Raw genomic sequence first — 19,340 nt, forward strand, 5'->3', positions numbered from 1 at the left:
ACAAGGGCCCTGTTTGTTTGTTTTCATTTGAAATATATATTATTACTGACAGATCACACTGTGATTGGCTGCCATGTGAACTATAATAAGTTCCACATTTTTTGTATCTCATGGGCCATCATAGATATCTCCAGTTCTTTTGTTCTACCACATTCCTATAGAAGAGCCTCTCTGTTGAGATATTTGTTGAAACGAGGCATTTCCTGGTGAAATGTCAGCTGATGGACTCAGAGGGATACCAATCAAGATTTAATCCAAAGAATAGTTCTAATTTGAGAATCTCCACCTTTATTAAGATATTTAACGAGCAGTAGATATGGTTTAGAACATTGTATTAATTGATCTGCCAGAAGAATGCCATTTTCAGGAATCATGGATTAATGTACTTTATCTTTCTGACAGCTCTTACAGAGTTGCCATATTAATTAGTGAGTAGGCATCTTAGGCAGTAATAGTGGGTTAAACATGTAATTATCAGGAACGACAAATGTTGCATCTATTCAACTGCAAATTTCACTAGAAATATCTAGGGAACTAAGCTATCTCTAAGTTTCAGGAATTGAACAGTATTCTGTGATGCTATTATTTTAATGTTGGAAACAGAAAATAACTGTTAGCATCTGTAAAATACACAATTCAAGAATGAACAACAAACCATTTGAAACTGTTTTCATGGGCATTTTTTAAAATAAATTGGAATAACCAATTGTGGACAGTCAAATTTCTATGGTAGAATAATCTGGAGTATAGCATAGGTAATAATCAGAATGAAAACTTGAATTACTTTAAGTTTTTTTTTTCTATCATTGCTTTTCTATTCTTATCTGTCATTCAAACTCTATGCAAATCAAATAGTAAAAGGAGAATAGTTTTGCATGTATTATAATTTTACAGGCCCTCATTTGATTTGGCCAGGCTCATACTTTAGGCCTCAGTTTGCACTCTACACCATGTGCTAGCACAAAGTTCTCAACAGTATTCCTTGAAATTTTAGTGCTGGCAGCTTCTGATTATGCTGATATACCGTTGTTTGTTTTTTTTTTTTTTTTGTTTTCTGTTTTTCTATTTTACTTTCTGGGACAGAATGAAAGGCTGTAGAGATAATTAAGAAGTAACAGATGTTATATATATATATATATATATATATATATATATATAGAGAGAGAGAGAGAGAGAGAGAGAGAGAGAGCAGTTTTCAGATAGATCTAGCTAACATCTGAACTGAATTTTCATTTAGTTCATAGTCTTCTACTAACCTTTTCCTTATATAGAACTTTTGTTCTTGCTTTTATTTTTTTGTATGGTGAAGAACAAAAGCAAGGCATATGTGTACCCCTCCATACCTACCCAGGAGCAGCCTAGTGTATTGTGCTGGCTCAATAAGAAATACACAAATTTCCCTCCTGCAGACAGCTAACCTTTCTTCTTAATCAGTCTTCAGGCAAAGATCTTTTAAGTTTGAAATTATTTATTGTACAGATAATTTTTCATTACTTACAATTATTCACATTCCAAATGCATATGCCTCTGGCAGAGATATTTGTAGCTGGAGATAGGCAGGAGAAGGGAGATGGAGTTTCTTGGGATTCAGGGTGAGAAGACAAGGGGTTCTGAAGCTGATTAGTCTTTAGAATTAAAGCGGTGAGAAGAAATGTAAAAAAGCTAATTGTATTACAGAGGTCGCAGGCACTTCTGGCTTTGAAGCCGCCTGGCTTAGACTGACCTACAGTCTTGGAGAGTGATTACAGGAAACATCCCCACAAGCTGGGGCTAGAGGGCAAGATCCAATGGTAGCAAGCCTAGGATCCATGTGATGCAGGGGGGAGCATGAAGGGCAGTTCCTTGAGCCAATAAGGCACTTAAGAAGACTCGAGTTAGATTGAGAGAGCATATAGACCCTTCCCAATGAGAGAAGCAGGGGGGAGGGAGTTTTTCTTAAAGGCAAAGCTCCCCTTAAAGGCAGGGCTCACAGGCTTTTATCATGGGTTACAAATAAGGACTCCACTAGACATAGTTAAACTGCAATGTATATACAGATGCCCACATGTGCCCACTGCTGGGGACAGAACATGTATAGAGAGTGGGTTATAAACCAGGGAAACCAGGGTTAAATCCCACTGCCACTCCTTGTGATCTTGGGTGTGTCATTTTACCCTCCTGTGGCTTAGGTACAAAACTTAGATTGTAAGTTCTTTGGGGATAGGGAAACACCTACAGTACCTGGATGAAGTCTGCTTTGAACTGTCAAAAAGTGAGCAGCAAGAGGGGGAATAGCAGCTGGTTTCACTAAGGGTGCTTCCACTCTGAACTATGATTAGAGCTTAATTTCTTAGCTAAGGGGCTAGAACACAATTCCGCCAATTTTTTTCAGATGCAAAAGGCAAAGCAGCAGGGCTGTTTTGCTCCAGCTCCTCCCCTACAGGCAGCCTGCAGGGGAGGGGTTGGGATGTGAGCCTGGAACAAACAAAAAGCAGAAAACTACCATTCTGGTCCCTAATTCAGCACTTCCTTTCCTGTTTTGCAGGTAACAAGAACAAAGAGAGTGATCTTAAAGCAGACACTGTATCGCAAATAATAGACATAAAAAGAGGTTGAATTAGTACAAGTTTGAAATCTATAAGAAGGAGTGCCAACTATCAAGGCTTCAGCCCTGGCTACCTAGCTACTGCTCTCAAGTTTCAAACATGTGCTAATTCAATGCCTTTTAGTGTGGGATCACTTTGGCTCTGATTTCCACCAGTATCATAGAAGGACCAGGCAGTAGGGGAAATTTATCCTTAAGAAAATAAAAAGTTGTCATACTGGATCAGACCGAGGGTCCATCAAGCTGTTTCCAACAGTGGCCAAGTAATAGCAGTGGCTATTCCTTAAGTTAACTTGTTTAAGAGCAGTTTATGGTCTTCCCCTCCAGGAACTTATCCAAACCTTTTTTAAACCCAACTACACTAATTGCCCTAACCACATCCTCTGGCAATGAATTCCAGAGCTTAATTGTTACCCCTGTTTAATGTAAACCGATGTGATATTCCCATGAATGTTGGTATAGAAAAGTTGTAAATAAATAAATAAATAAATAAATAGTGCTTGCGTGAAAAATAATTTTCTCCAAATTGTTTTAAATGTGCTACTTGCTCACTTCATGAAGAACCCTTCTATTATCTTGAAGAGTAATAACCAATTCTCGTTTTCTCATTCTAGTCCTCTCATGATTTTATAGATCTTTATCTTATTCCCCCCTCAGCCGTCTCTTCTCCAAGCTAAACAGCCCTAACCTCCTTTTCCTACTACATACTGCTACAGTCTTGAGTAACTCAGCTGGTGAGTCAATGCAGGAAAGACTGGTAGTTGCTAAGGTAGTAAATCCAAAGAACCTGGGAACTAGAAGAAAACTTGGAACTTGTTGCCAGCAATGGTAAACATTCTGGTGGTGAAGCCACTCTGTCCCCATCTCTCAGAATACTATGCTAGAGGAAATATGGAAGGTGCTGACTCATTTTGAATTGGCTGTTTCAGATCAATAAAGTACATTAAAGGTATGATAAATCTACAGTATAGTTAACACTTTAGAAAAATACAAAAAATCTTTAAAGGATACTGTTTTGAGAGTTCAGGTTGTGAACAACCAAATAACTGATCCAGGTCCTGGATAAGTTTTCTATTAAATTTGACACTGTCCTTTATTTATTTATTTTTTTAATTAAGATTTTTTTTTTATTGAATATTTGCCAGGTATACTTGTAAAGCTTTAAATCAAATACAGTACTACCTGAAATTCCCCCATGAACTACATTAGTCAAATATATCAACAGGAAATGGAATATAATGCTATTAACATAGTGGGTAGATATTCAAAGCTGGCTGGGTAAGTAACTTAGCTGGTTAGAACATCCGGCTAAGTTATAATGTATATTTAACAGCATGGCAAATCTGTGTATATATATGTTCTTAGCCAGATGAGTCTATTCAGCTAAGTGTAGACCTGCTGGATGGCATGTCTAAACTTACACATATACTTATACGGTTAACTCCGAATATTGGTAGTTAGCTGTATAAATTATACATAGTTGCACTTATTTGGCTAAATAGTACTGAGCACGCTTTGAATATTTGGCCCAGTGAGTATAATGAATACAATAAACTCAATGATTCATTTCCTGGGTTGCAATGCCTTAACAGTTGTGATCTGCACGTTAAACATTAATAATCCTGCCTCTAGCCAGCTATATCCTTAATTGGACAGTCCAGGAACTATTCTCCCATTCTAATGACCAATCATAAATCTATTACTACTGGCATGGATTTCATTTATCAGTTGTCTCTCTTCCTCCCAATTAACCCCTCCCCTCCCAAACCCCTTTCCTTCCCCTCTCTCCTCCTTTCCCAGCCCATTCAGTCTTAGCCCATTATATCTCAGTGTCCTGTTTAGAGGATAGGTTCTTAAAAAATGTGGGTCATAAGCATTAATCAGCCATTGGTCAGAGCTCACCCATGTGGCATGGCATGCAAAAACAACATGCAGTCAGCTTCTCCGTGCAATAGATGTATTCTAGGTGTATAATAACTTTTATCTTTTGTCAGTGCATCTTTCTGCTGCCAGGATCTCACAATTTTGCCCCTTGCTGCTAAAAGTATGTAAGATAAGCGAGCAGTCTTTGGGTATCTGACAACTCCGCATTGAATAGGAAAATCTCCGGTTGGAAGTCTACAGTGCAGTTTATAATATTGTTTATCATATTACACACCTTCTCTCATAGTTTTACAATTTTGGACACTGCCATTAGATATGTGCTATCGAGCCTTTATCTCTGCACCCTCTTCAGTACCAGTATGAAGCCCTCTTATAGATTGAATGTAGCCGGACAGTTATCAAGTATCATCTCAAATAGATCTTATGTACGTTTTCTGCTAGCGAAGATTTTGCTACCGATCCCCATATCCCTTCCCAAAGCTCTTCTTCAAGTTCCCTACCCAAATCTCGCTCCCAAGCTAATTCATGTCTTAACGTCCCTTTTTTCATTTCCAGTAACTAATGATATGCTCTAGTAATAAATCCCTTACACCCCCAGCCTTCAAAATCACCTGAAGCCCTGTCGGTCCTTTGCAGAATGGCTAGTCCCCTACTTGATAAGTTAAATAGTACCTCAACTGCAAATATGCAAAGTAATTTGACCTATCTAGTTTATACACTGCATTATTGTTCCTGAAAATTATGCCCACTCCACAAGACCGCCTACCCTGATTACAGACAAATGTTGCCACCTTATAGATCTTATGTTGCATCACATTATATCTCTACAAGTTAATTTCCTGTAATTCAACAATATCTGCATTTAAACGCTGTTCATCTTTAAATAATGTTTCCTCAGTATATTTAGTGATATGACATTATAAGACAGTTTAACAGCAATCTAACATATAAGTAAGATCTGCCTCTCTGTTTCCCCTTATGCCTCTTCCCCTACTCTCCTCCCTCCCCTTACCCCTCCCCCTTCCCTCCTCCCCCAATTCCCATTCCTCCAGATTTTTCCCTAGGCCCCCCTTATCCTCCAAAATTGATTTTTCATCTGCTCTCCCCCCTTGGTCATACCCCCATCAGTGGAGTGAAGCCCTATCTCACAAGAACCCTATCCCATTGCTACACATTGGTTATTACATCTATCCCAATGTGGTCACTCCCATCTTTTATTTTATGAACTTTATTTTTTTTTTTAAATAATTGAACTGCCTTTCCACCCCAACCTCCTCCTTTCACACCATACCTGATATCCCTATGTTGTACCTTCACTGAGTGTATTAATGACATTAATCTAACAGCTATATTTGTTGTCTTCTGCCAACTCTCAAGAGCCACTTCAGGCGGTGGTTCAGTACTTCCCGCCTTTCTTTCCTCCCCAGGTTACCCTCTGCCAGCACAGAAACTCCTTTTTCTTTGTCTCCAGTTCTGTCGCTGTCTCTGTCTCTCCGCCTGCACTCGATCCTTCCTTCTTCAGGCCAGCTCTGACCAGTGTCTTCTGACCTTCCAATATGAATGTCACCTGATATACTGTTCAACTCTCCATGAAGACTAGGCCAAATGGAAATTGCCACCGATATCGTACATTGCCTTGCTGCAGAGACTGGACATCTCTCTCTGTGTTAATAGAGAGTCGTAGGAGAGAGATCTGAGAATATCTCCAACTTAAGTTCTTCCCATGACACTGAGCCTATTTCCTGGAACCTTTTCAGTATTTTCTCTAAGTCTCTATAGCACACAATGATGTTGTGTGGCAAACTAGATTTCTGCTGTCCCAGGGCCCTGTGTGCTCAGTTGCCACTGCTGAGGAAGCAGTTTCCTGAGGCCTCCCTGCTTCATTAAAAATTGAGATATGTGTAAGATAAGAGCCCAACAGTCCTCATATTCACTGAGCTCCAGCAATCTTTGGAATCTCAGATTATTATTTCGCAGCCAGTTTTTCAACTCTTCTAGCTTGTGTGCAACTTTTGCCGCCTGATTTTGTAGCTGCTCAGTATCCTTAGCCAGACCTGCCACATGATCTACCTGCTTCTCCATCCTTTGTTCTGTCTCATTGATCTTGTTACCTTAATCCATGATTTCACATCTCAGATGACATTCATAGCCAAGGTGTTATGTTTGGTGGTCCACAGGCTCCTCCTGTGAATCACAACACTTATCCCCAGATCTGAACTAGCTCCTCCAGATGCTGTCGGAATCCTCCACTTGCCTGTGTGGCAGGAAGCCATGCTTCGATTAGACATGCCATCATTGATGGTCTCTACATTGGGACACCACCACCTACCTGCCAGGCTTCCTTAAGCACACATGCACACGATGGCATGAGTTTTAAAGGGTGCACCATGGGAAATCCCCTGCAGCACCCACTGATGACCTCACAGGCTTAGGCCCAAATAAGGCCCTCCTTCTTTGCCTTGGCAACAGATCTCTCTACTATTAGTAGTGTATGTTGCTTCAGCATTCTTCATCTCCAGTTCCTGTAGTCTTCATCTTCAGCTCCTGTTGTCTTCAGTTCTTGTGTCCTCAGTTCCAGCATCCTCAACTTCAGATCTTCAGCTATTCAGTTTTTCTTTGTCCCCTCATCTGCCCATCTGTCCTGCTCCTTGCCTTCCCATCCTGCTTATCTGTCCCACCTTTCCCTTCAGACGAATACTCTGTATTGACCTTGGCCTGACTCCTGGATATTCCTGAATGCCGCCTGCCTCTTGGACATTCTTCTGGAATCGCCTTTACCACTTCCCCCTACTATCAGCAGATGCCCCCACCTAAGACCTGCTGGACCCAGCACCCAGTTGGGCATCTGCCTCATCTGGATCCACTTGCTGAATGTGGGGACCTGCAGGTCTTCTCTCTGCAGGTTGCTTCAACACCTCAGCATAAGGGTCCATGATTTCTACAGATTTACAAGTTCATGTTCCCGGCAGACTTGACATCCCTGCAGGCCATTCTGGGTCTCGCCCATAAAATACAAGACCAGCAGAAAATACTGGAAATCCTGGCGATTACCATGGACTACATTTCTTGGGGACCCCAAGAAATGCAGGGGTTCCTGAATCAGTGCTACATACACTTCGACTTTCCAAGCACCACTATTCCCTGATGACGACCAAATCAACCCACATCTTCTCATTGTTGGATGGAGCAACTCTTGTGTGGGCCTCCCCTCTCTGGGAGCATGTAGACCCCCTTGCTGCATAATCTGCAGCAGTTCATAGACCAATTCAAAATAGTCTTTGAAGAGCCTGGCCATATGGCCACTATGGGCTCTGACTTACTCTACCTCTGCCAGGGCTCCAGGATCCTGGTCAAGTACGCCATCGAATTTAAGACCCTGGCAAGATCAAGGATGTGCTCACTGCTCGGGACCTCCCTGCCTCCTTAGATGTAAATATAGCACTCACCAGGAAGATTGACCACTGACTCCAGTAAAGGGCATGAGAGGTTCGTCCTCCAAGAAGGAAAATCTTCTTGGTGCTCTGGTTCCAGTGGCCACTTTCACCACCAACTCCTGCTCCCTCTACCTCTTCCTCTTCTGAAGAACTCATGCAGATAGGCGGCAGCCGTCTGGCCCCTGAGGAAAGGCTCCGCCAATGGTAGCATTGCCTGTGCCACTGTTGGAAACAGGATGCTGGGCTTGATGGACCCTTGGTCTGACCCAGGATGGCATTTTCTTATTTTCTTATTTTTCTTATCTTATTTTCTTATTTGTATTGGCTGGGAACATCTCATGGCCCAATGCACGCTGAAATCCGGAAACTCCAGTACCTAGGGTTCGGTGGGGAGATAACCCTAGGCCTTATTGTTCAAGCTCCACAATTATTACTCCCCATGACCATAGAGTTTGATTCCATCAGCTTCTCCACATAGGCATTTGTGGATTCAAGTTCTGGTGGGTACTTCATTAATAGGAACTCATGGATCAGCTCTTCATTCCCACAATCCAAAGGGACTCTCCTTTGATATTCTCTTCCATCCACAGAGACCCTCTTCCTGGCCAGATTTCCTTGAGTACATCACAAGTGACATTACACATGGGTCTCCTCCATCAGTTTCCATGTGATCCCCAGGGCCATCCACCCCATTATCCTGGGATTGCCCTGGCTTCAAGAACATCAGCCCACATTTGACTGGGCTACCCTACAGCTCACCAGATGGGGCCAAGAGTGTATGGATTCTTGCTTGGATCATGTGGAACCTCCTCACCATCTGACCATGGCAACAGTGCTTCTGGGGCTTCCTCTGCAGTTCGCAGACTTTGAAAATGTCTTTTCTAAGCAAAAGGCCAAGAAACTGCCTCATCACCAATCATATGATTGCAGGATTGAGCTCCTCCTGGATATCAAGTCTCCGCAGGGAAGGGTATACTCCTTGTTGCTTCCTCAGACTCGAGCCATGACCAGGAAAACTTAGAGCATGGCTTCAACCGCCCTTCTTCTTCCCCGACTGGAGCTGGGATTTTCTCCTCCCGTGAACCGCCACACTCATCCCAGGTTAGGCCAGGTTCTCCAGATGCTGGCGAAATTCTCCACTCGCCCTCATGGCAGGACACCGCACTTTGACCAGGCATGACACAACTGATTCTCTCCTTAATGGGATGCCATCACCTTCCTGCTGGGCTTCCCTAGGCATGCTCACACCCGACGGCATGATGCTTAAAATGCCTGCAGTAGGAAATTCCCTGTGGTGCCCATTGATGACCTCACAGGCTTGGGCTTATATAAGGACCCCCTGCTCAACTCTTCTTTGCCAAGAGGAGGAAGAACTAAAAGGCTGGGAGAATAAGAGAGATGTGGATCAACAGTGGACCAAACTAAAAGGAGCAATTATCAAGGAAACTAATCTATATGTTAGAAAAGTAAAGAAAAGCAAAAGCAAAATGAAACTTATATGGTTCTCAAAGGAAGTGGCTGACAAAATAGAAGCTAAAAGAACAGCATTCAAGAAATATAAAGGATCCCAAAGGGAGGAGCACAAAGAAGAATATCTGGTACAACTGAGGGAGACTAAGAAAGTAATCAAGATGGCAAGAAGTCAAGTGGAAGAAAGGATTGCCAAAGAGGTAAGGAGAGGTGACAAAACATTTTTCAGATACATCAGAGAAAGGAGAAAAGTTCCAAGTGGTATAGTGAAATTGAAAGGTGAAAAGGATGAATGTGTAGAGAGAGACAAAGAAATGGCAGAAATACTAAACAAATACTTCAGTTCGGTGTTCACTAAAGAGGACCCAGGAGAAGGACCGTCACTAGTTAACAAGAAACTGAAGGGGAGTGGAGTAGATATAACTCCATTTACAGAAGAGAATGTATGGGAAGAGCTGGGAAAACTGAAAGTGGACAAAGCCATGGAGCCTGATGAAGTTCATCCCAGGATACTGAGGGAGCACAGAGATGTGCTGGTGGGTCCACTGCGTGACCTGTTCAATAGATCACTAGAAACGGGAGTGGTGCCAAGTGATTGGAGAAGAGCGGTGGTGGTCCCGCTTCACAAGAGTGGGAGCAGAGAGGAGGCTGGAAACTACAGGCCGGTTAGCCTCTCCTCAGTGGTGGGTAAAGTGATGGAGTCGCTGTTGAAAGAGAGAATAGTGAACTATCTACAGTCTGAGGAATTGCTGGACCAGAGGCAACATGGATTCACCAGGGGAAGATCCTGTCAGACAAATCTGATTGACTTTTTCGACTGGGTGACTAGGGAATTGGATCAAGGAAGAGCGCTCGATGTCATCTACTTGGATTTCAGCAAGGCTTTTGATACAGTCCCGCACAGGAGACTGGTGAATAAAATGAGAAGCTTAGGAGTGAGTGCCGAGGTGGTGGCCTGGATTGCAAACTGGTTGACGGACAGGTGACAATGCGTGATGATAAGTAGAACTTACTCTGAAGAGAGAGTGGTGTTAAGCGGAGTGCCACAAGGATTGGTGTTGGGACCGGTCCTGTTCAATATCTATGTGAGTGACATAGTGGATGAGATAGAAGGCAAGGTTTGTCTGTTTGCGGATGACACTAAGATCTGCAACAGAGTGGACATGCCAGAAGGAGTGGAGAGAATGAGACGGGATTTAAGGAAGCTTGAAGAGTGGTTGAAGATATGGAAGCTGAGATTCAATGCCAAGAATTGCAAAGTCATGCATATGGGGCGTGGAAATCCGAAAGAACTGTATTCGATGGGGGGTTAGGGCTGACATGCATGGAGCAGGAGAGAGACCTAGGGGTGATAGTGTCTAATGATCTGAAGTCGGCGAAACAATGTGACAAGGCGATAGCTAAAGCCAGAAGAATGCTGGGCTGCATAGAGAGAGGAATATCAAGTAAGAAAAGGGAAGTGATTATCCCCTTGTACAGGTCCTTGGTGAGGCCTCACCTGGAGTACTGTGCTCAGTTTTGGAGACCATATCTACAAAGGGACAGAGACAGGATGGAGGCGGTACAGAGAAGGGTGACCAAAAAGGTGGAGGGTCTTCATCAAATGTCTTATGAGGAGAGATTGAAGAATCTAAATATGTACACCCTGGAGGAAAGGAGGAGCAGAGGTGATATGATACAGACTTTCAGATACTTGAAAGGTTTTAATGTCCCAAAGATAACGACAAACCTTTTCCGTCGGAAAAAAATCAGCAGAACCAGGGGTCATGAGTTAAAGCTCCAGGGAGGAAGATTCAGAACCAATATCAGGAAGTATATTCTTCACGGAGAGGGTGGTGGATGCCTGGAATTCCCTTCCAAAGGAAGTGGTGAAGAACAGAACTGTGAAGGACTTCAAAGGGGCGTGGGATAAACACTGTAGATCTATAAAGTCCAGAGGATGTGTATGAAGAGTGGGTGGCTCGTGGGAATGATGGCTACTACCTGGAGATAATACCAATGATGGCTACTACCTGGAGATAATACCCTTATTCAATAAACATACACACAGTTAATGTGACTCCAACAATGCTCTAAGTTCAATGGCAAGAGGTAATGTGGATTAAAAAAAAAAAAGGATTTCCATTCACAAAAAATGCAGGGAGTAGCTTACTGGTTACGGCGGTTACTACTCCTAACCAAATAAGCCTGATACTTCACTTTCACTGCCTATCCAGCATAGCTCTCTGCTTAAATGGCAGGGGAGAACGTCTGATACTTCACTTTCAATGCAAATTAGCTCTCTGCTTCAATGGCAAGGGAGGAAGACTGATACTTCACGCATATCCAGCATAGCTCTCTGCTTCAATGGCAGGGGGGAATGAAGAAAAGTGGATCTATATACAGACAACAACCAACAAGGACTGAATTACATAGACTGGGTAAACAAGCATTGGTGTAGCTTGCTTACTGTGGTGGTTACTATCCCTAACTAATTAAGCTAGATATTCACTTAAATGCATTTACAACACTGCTCTCTGCATTATGGCAGGGGTGGAAGGGATACAGAGCCAAGAGTAACAGATAAGTATGAGAGAGGAGAAAAAAAAAAGAATGCGAAGGCTTGCTGGGCAGACTGGATGGGCCGTTTGGTCTTCTTCTGCCGTCATTTCTATGTTTCTATGTTTCTATGTTTCTATATGTAAGACAACAGGTATCTCTACTATTTGTAGTACAAGTTACTTCAGTGTTCTTCATCTCATGTTCTTGTCATCTTCAGTTTATGTTATCTTCAGTTCCTGTGTCCTCAGTTCCAGCATCCTCATCTTCAGGTCTTCAGCTCTTTCATTCTTCTTTATCTTCTTGTTTGCCGGCCTGTCCTTCTTGTCTTCCTGCTTTGCCTATCCACTCCATCTTTCCCTTTTGACGGATACTCAGTATTGACTTTGGACAATCCTAAACCCACCTTCCACTGACTACTGCCTGCCTCCTAGACATTCTTGAATATCATCTGCCACTGAAGCCAACTTCTGGATTAGCCTGTACCACATTCACTCCTCCTGGTGACCCTGATGGATCTCCCTACCATCAGCAGAGGCCCCCACCTAAGACCTGCTGACCCCGGCACCCAAAGGCTCAATCCAAAGGGAATGTGGGCTGGTAAAGGCGAAGCTCCAGTTGGGCCTCTGCCTCATCCAGATCCACCTCCTAATGTGGGGACCTGCAGGGCTCATTTCTATAGGTTGCATTAACTCCACCTTGGCCTAAAATTCCATGAATTCAATACAAGATTTCACTTTTGACTCCAGCCAAGTCATGCCTCAACTCTCGGAACCACCACTTCAATTAATTTTACAGGGTACTCGGTACTGCGTGCCCTCCAGTCTCCCTCTCGCTCCCTTCTTCTGACTTGGAGGAGGCCCACGTACATGGCTCCTGTGCTTTCTGGTCCTGACTCTTTCCAAAGTCACATGCGCCAAACTAAAATTTAATCTTCTTCTTTTTCCGCTGAATTGCCATGCTAGGTGTTTTCTGGGACCTGAATCTATTGTTTGAAGGAGTCCCACTTGTTGATACCTCTGCATATTATCACTAATTGCTCCCTGACTGAGCTGTGAACAGAATTAAGCGTCCATTCATGAATACAACATCACTTCTACCTACACTGGCCTATCTAAGAAAGTGTAAAAATCTGGAAAATGCTGCAAAAAAGAAAAAGCCTTGAGTTTGATCAGTTTTTCTTGTCTTCCTAATGTTTCCCTTTTGATACAGTTTACATTACTGCTATCTGATTTTATAAACTTTTTTGGTGAAACTATGCCTCCTGTTAAATTATTTTTTCTTCTACATTCTAAATGTATCAGTGAGGATCAAGTAGCAGGAAGAAATTGTCAGTTATCTTTTGATTCTCTTGGTTTAATACATTTTAAAGAAATTCCTCAAGAAGCATAGGCTATACCAGTTGCATTATTAGTAACACTTAATTTGGCCTCTTCATCTCCTTCTTAATCTTCACCAGCAATAAAGGCATGCCTTCAGCAGAGTAGATCATAGTCACTTAGTCTAGGGTAGTATTATCACCACCTTCTTGTAGTGATTAAACACTTAAATCACCATGTTCCTGTCCTTCATGAGTGGAGTATCCAGTTTCCTTGGTGAGGAATCAGGCCTCATTATTTATCAAGACCTTCTGCTCATATGTTTGAGAATCCCTCACGTTAGTGCAACCTGACAGAGATTTTAGCTAGTAGCACTCAAGCCTTCTTTTGCAGAAACCAGATATCACATGGCTCAGGATAAAGCTCCTCACCTGGCCATATGTTGAAAGACATGAAGCTGCCCTCATGATAAGATGGATATTTAAGGCCTTCAGATCTTTGCCTCTGTTTTCCTCCTTCCAGTTGGACAAACATCCTTCTCACCAACTCTGTTAGTCCCTACTAATAAAGGAGCTGAAGGCTAGTCTTCTGGCAAAGAGTTTACTAATGCCAGCACCTCAATTGTTTTATCAGTCTTGGTGACAAGCTGTGAAAATTCAAACTGAGGCAACCATCATAAGAAACCTCAGCCTCCATAGGTCCAGATTGCTTATCTCGTACAGGGGAATATTACTTAGGTACCTGTCATAGAGATCTTTGTAGATAATCATGACCTGGGAGCCACTGTCCAGCAAGGCTTATGTTTAGATCCCTTCTCCTTGTACTGAAACATGGGAAGTAGGCCCTAGCAATCCCTTTGGGACTATCTTGTGTGCCTTTCTTTCTCTGTTTCCCACTTAAAGGGATTGTGGATTTGAATTTATTTATTTATTTGAAAGATTTATAACTCACTCTGTTCATAGTGTTCCAGGTGAGGTACAATGCTACATACATAAAATTGAAAACAAACATAAAAGAAACACCTCTAAAAGTACTCTGCTGATGCTGCATCCTCAAGGCCTTTATACCTTTAGGCCTCCTTTGATGAGCAGTACAAACTTATTTGAGCTGTTTAGCTGGTTTCTACCTTCTGGAGTGGGGAAACTATTGGGGTCTTCTGTAGTTTCCCTGATTCCTCTGCAGAGAAATACATTCTACATTACCCCAGGCAGGTTTTCATGTTGGAACTTCTTGACAGGCTTGTTTATGGTGGCAATCTCCCCCACCCCCCCTGGTAAAAACTACATTTTACCCCCAGTCTCTAAATTGGCAGAAGTCCACTTTCTTTTGAATCCTCCTTCTGATTTTGTGTCATCAGGCCTAGTCTGGAAGTAGGTAGCTTAGTTTCTTGACAATATGCCCACCATATCAGACAGTGCTGACAATTACTCTCATAGCTGTAACAACTCATCTCTGGACTGAAGTATCTCCAGGGCATGCACTTGAGCTCCTGAAACCTTCCTCAGTTCCTTCTCCTCCAGCAGGGCTGCTTCTTCTCTTACTTTGATAATTTGGTGGGGAAAAGAGGGCAGTACTGCATATCCATCTTTTTCAGTTTTAATTTCAAAGCAGCTTGGTTGTGTCCCAAAGCCCACTTCAGTATCTGGCTGAGATATACCTTGTCTGCTTCTTGAGGCTCAATTCCATCTTTCAGAATGATTTGGTGAAACATTTATCCAGGTGACATATGTACTCTTATAGCTCTCCTGATCCTGTTGGTATATAGTTCAGAACTTGTACAATAGATCAGTGGCATCTTCAGTTCAACCATTTATGTCAATAAGAGCTATTAGGCAATATGTAGTAGCGTAAGAGTGATTTCCTTTCTTCAGACTCCTATTATATCTCCTAGTGGAATTTTTAAACTCTCTATCACTGTTTGTTACTTCAAAGATTCATAGCAATTCTAATCCTATAGGAGCTAGCTAGCCTAACCTAACCAGTGTTCAAACTCAACTCAATCAGTGAGAGTGGGAGCTTTCTCAGAGAAAACTGATAGCCAGTACTGCTTCTTTCCTTCCCCTTTCTGACATTATGATCTACATATGTTGGGACATCAATCCATACTGAACACCCACTCTCCTGCTTTCCCATCACTTATTTTAAAAACCCTCTCCCTGCCTCTTCAAGACCTCCAGAATCCTTTTCACCCTTCTTCTGATTAAACCCACTCAATCCCTTGATGCTTTTCAACTATCCCTCCTCCCCATCTCAAAGCCTTATCTGTATGAAATATATGGATTTATTATCCACTAGCTCCAATTCCAAAATGGGCTTAGCTGGCAATTCTATACAATATAGCCTGCATATAGATTGTTTTCACATGCTTTATCACCAGTGAATTGGTGATCATGAATGAGCCCCCATATATTTTCTTGTGTTTGTTAATAATTCTTCAGTTTGCGAGTAGGCTCCAAGTGCAAAGTTTTGTCCTCTTCATTTGTTCAGAATTAGCTGACTGGTTTATCAGACATTCTCTGTATCTCCTGTGTAAGTAACATTTCTGTTTCATTGTCAGTGCCTGCTTGCCGTACATTGTATTCCAGTTTTGTATTTTGTTTATGTTATGCCCTGGTGTCCTTTGTGTGCCACTCTTACAACTTTTTCTTTCAACATTTTTTATTTTACTCTGGTATCCCTTTAATTCAGTTGTCCAAAGCAACTCCAGCAGTTCCATCCATTTCCGCTCTAAATATATTTTTCATTTAACTTTAGCATTCACAGACTGCCTTTAAAATTGTCTTGCTGTCTTTGTGACAGATAAGATACATTCTACAACTATGTTTGACGTTTTTTACATTTTGAGTTAAACTTGTGAACGCATAAAACATATTCTTTGTTGCATTCTAGCTGTGTGTATCACTGTAAAGTTATGAGGTTGCAGGTGTATAACAAAATATCTTTTCATTAGAGGCATTTTAGACCTTTGAGAGCTAAAAAGTGTAATGGTTTATTCTCTTGCATCAACTCGGAAATGGAACCATATGCCAAAAGTAAGTCTCTTTTTGTCTATGTCTTTTGTCTATATATATATATTTATTTTTATTTATAGATGTTTTTATACCGGTGTTTGGAACCAGGACCTTCACATCGGTTTACAGTTTATTTCTTTATTTCTTTTTAATTTTTCTATACCGAAATTCCTGCATTAGATACAAATCATTCCGGTTTACAGAGAACAGGAGCTCGCCCGGGGCTTGTCTGGCCGGGGCTTTTTACATTAAAACAGTTAAACATGGCTTATTTACAGTAAACAGATAAACAGATAACATGTAACAATTAAATAACAATTAAATAAACAGTTAGATAAATAAACAGATCAAAGTAACTGGCTCCGATCAATATGAGCAGGAAACAGATAGGCCTTGAGACCCCAACTGTACAGATGATAGTTACAGTAGTGAGTCTTGAAGAGGATATGATGGTGATTGCCTTAATAGAATTAATATTATGGCTGGATATTGTCTTGAGCTGAGTAGTTCGTCAGCGGATTGGTTTGGGGCAATGAGCAATGGGTAGGGTGGGAGCGGAGGGTAAAGGAAGGAGGTCGGGAAGCCTGGTTACATTATGAGTCAGGGAATGCCTGTCTAAATATCCACGTTTTTAGTTGTTTTTTAAACTCCGGTAGGCTGGGTTCAAGGTGTAGGTCTGGTGGAAGTGAGTTCCATAGGTGCGGACCTGCTGTTGATAGTGATTTTGCTGGAGGCGCATACAGAGATCCTTTATAAGCACTTCTGATGGGTCTGGAAGATGTGTGGGCTCGAATTTGTGTCTTTAATGAGATGGGTGCAATGTTGTTTATAGCTTTGTATATGATGGTGAGTGTTTTGAACTGAATCCTGTTTGATGGGTAGCCAATGTAGATTGCAAAGAATAGGGGTGATACAGCATTCATACATAAAAGTACATTAAAACAATCCTTACAATACAATACTTATTATAAAAACTTCATCAATATTGCTTTTTCCTAACTACCATTGCAAGTAAACTAAAATTATCTAAAAACTAGCAAAAAAATATTAAAAATCAGTAAAAATGTTAAATAAACAGTACAGTAATATTTTACCCATCTAATTGTTACCTGCAAATTTTGTTGGATTGAGTGGGATAAAAAGTCTTTTAAATAAATAAGAATAAATAACCAATCTGAAAAATTTCCTCTCTCAATGCAATAACATGCATAGTTATTATTTTAGCTGTATTGCAAGCAGACATTCTTAGGGGTAGATCTTAAAAGCCCTGCTTGCATAAATCCTCCCAGATTTACACGCACAGGGCACTCGTGCGCTGGTGCGCCTATTTTGCATAGGCCGCCTGTGCGCGCAAATCCCCGGGATGTGTGTAAGTCCCGGGGCTTCGTAAAAGGGGTGGGAGGGGGCGTGTCCGTGGGGGCGTGTCGTCGACTGGGGGTGTGCCCGGGGGGCGTGTCCGGGGTCAGGGGGCAGTCTGAGGCGGGTCCGGGGGCATGGCGACGGTTTGGGGGCGGGCCAGGAGGGTGGTCTCGAGTCCCCCGGCACTGCGGCCTGTGCCGGGGGATGTCGAGGCGGCGTGCACAAGTTACACCTGCCTCAAGCAGGCATATCTTGTACAGCAAAGGTAGGGGGGGATTTAGGTAGGGCTGGGGGGTAGGTTAGATAGGGGAAGGGAGGGGAAGGTGGAGGGACGCGGAAGGAAAGTTCCCTCCAAGGCTGCTCCAATTTCGGAATGGCCTCGGAGGGAACGGAGGCAGGCTGCGCAGCTTGGTGCTCGCCAACCCCGGATTTTATAAGATACGCGCGGCTACATGCATATCTTATAAAATCCGGCGTACTTTTGTTTGCGCCAGTTGCGCGAGCAAAAGTACGCACGCACGTACTTTTTAAAGATCTACCTCAGCGGTTGTAATTATGCTGGGGGAAGTAAAAAAAACACACAGCGATTGCATATTCAAATCTATTTTCCATGTATTGAAAAACAGGTGACAGTATCCATTGGATCTTTTGTACCTACAGAAATTTTCAAAGGCAAAACCTTCTCAAACTTTCCATTTCAGAATTGGTGCAGATCCCGCTTATAAAAAGTATTGGGGATACGTATTCATTTGAAATGAAAATAGCAAGTGGGATGAATAAGTCTGTTTTTGCTTCATGTCAATGAAAATGAATTTGGTACCAGGAAAATGAAAAGTATTGTTTTTATTCTTTTTCTCTGCATAAATCCTTTTATTGTAAATTGTCTCAACACATGTACAATCAGTATTTTTTTTTGTAACGGGTGATGGAATATTAGAAGATCCTCTACAAGTAGGTGATAGCAGCTAAAATAGTAATCAATTTTAAGAGGTTATGGGATAAGCACAGAAGATCCTTATTTGCTAAAAGTGGACAATGGAGAAGGCATGAAAGCGTACATAGGGCCATGCTCACCTAATTCAACAACGGGGCTGCCTGAATGTATGGCAAGGAGATTAATATCTCGTTCAAATAAAAAATAGGGCAAAACCCCATATATCAAACCATAAACACTGTATCAATGAGGTATACACTTCAACATACAAAAAAAAACACCAAATGAAATGGGGAAAGTATCGGAAATACTGTGCTCTTTACAGAATAATCCACAGGCTCTTGCCCACAATGGGCTTCAACTAGTATCATATATTAGAGCACTAAGTTCATGTCACTTACTTATTCCCATTCTCACTTCCCTCTCTCAAAAATTCATTTATTTCACTATATTGACTTTAGAAACAACTAACAAAACATTTTTTTACCTCCTATCCACAACAAACAAATATTTAAAAAGGGATCCAGGGGCGATCTGGGAAACTACAGACCAGTTAGTCTGACTTCAGTGCCAGGAAAAATAGTGGAAAGTGTTCTAAATATCAAGATCACAGAACATATAGAAAGACATGGTTTAATGGAACAAAGTCTGCATGGCTTTACCCAAGGAAAGACTTGCCTTACAAATCTGCTTCACTTTTTTGAAGGGGTTAATAAACATGTGGATAAAGGTGAACCGGTATTTGGATTTTCAGAAGGTATTTGACAAAGTTCCTCATGAGAGGCTTCTAGGAAAAATTAAAAAGTC

The sequence above is a fragment of the Rhinatrema bivittatum genome, chromosome 9 (assembly GCF_901001135.1).
Source record: "Rhinatrema bivittatum chromosome 9, aRhiBiv1.1, whole genome shotgun sequence".
In the NCBI taxonomy this organism is placed as follows: Eukaryota; Metazoa; Chordata; class Amphibia; order Gymnophiona; family Rhinatrematidae; genus Rhinatrema; species Rhinatrema bivittatum.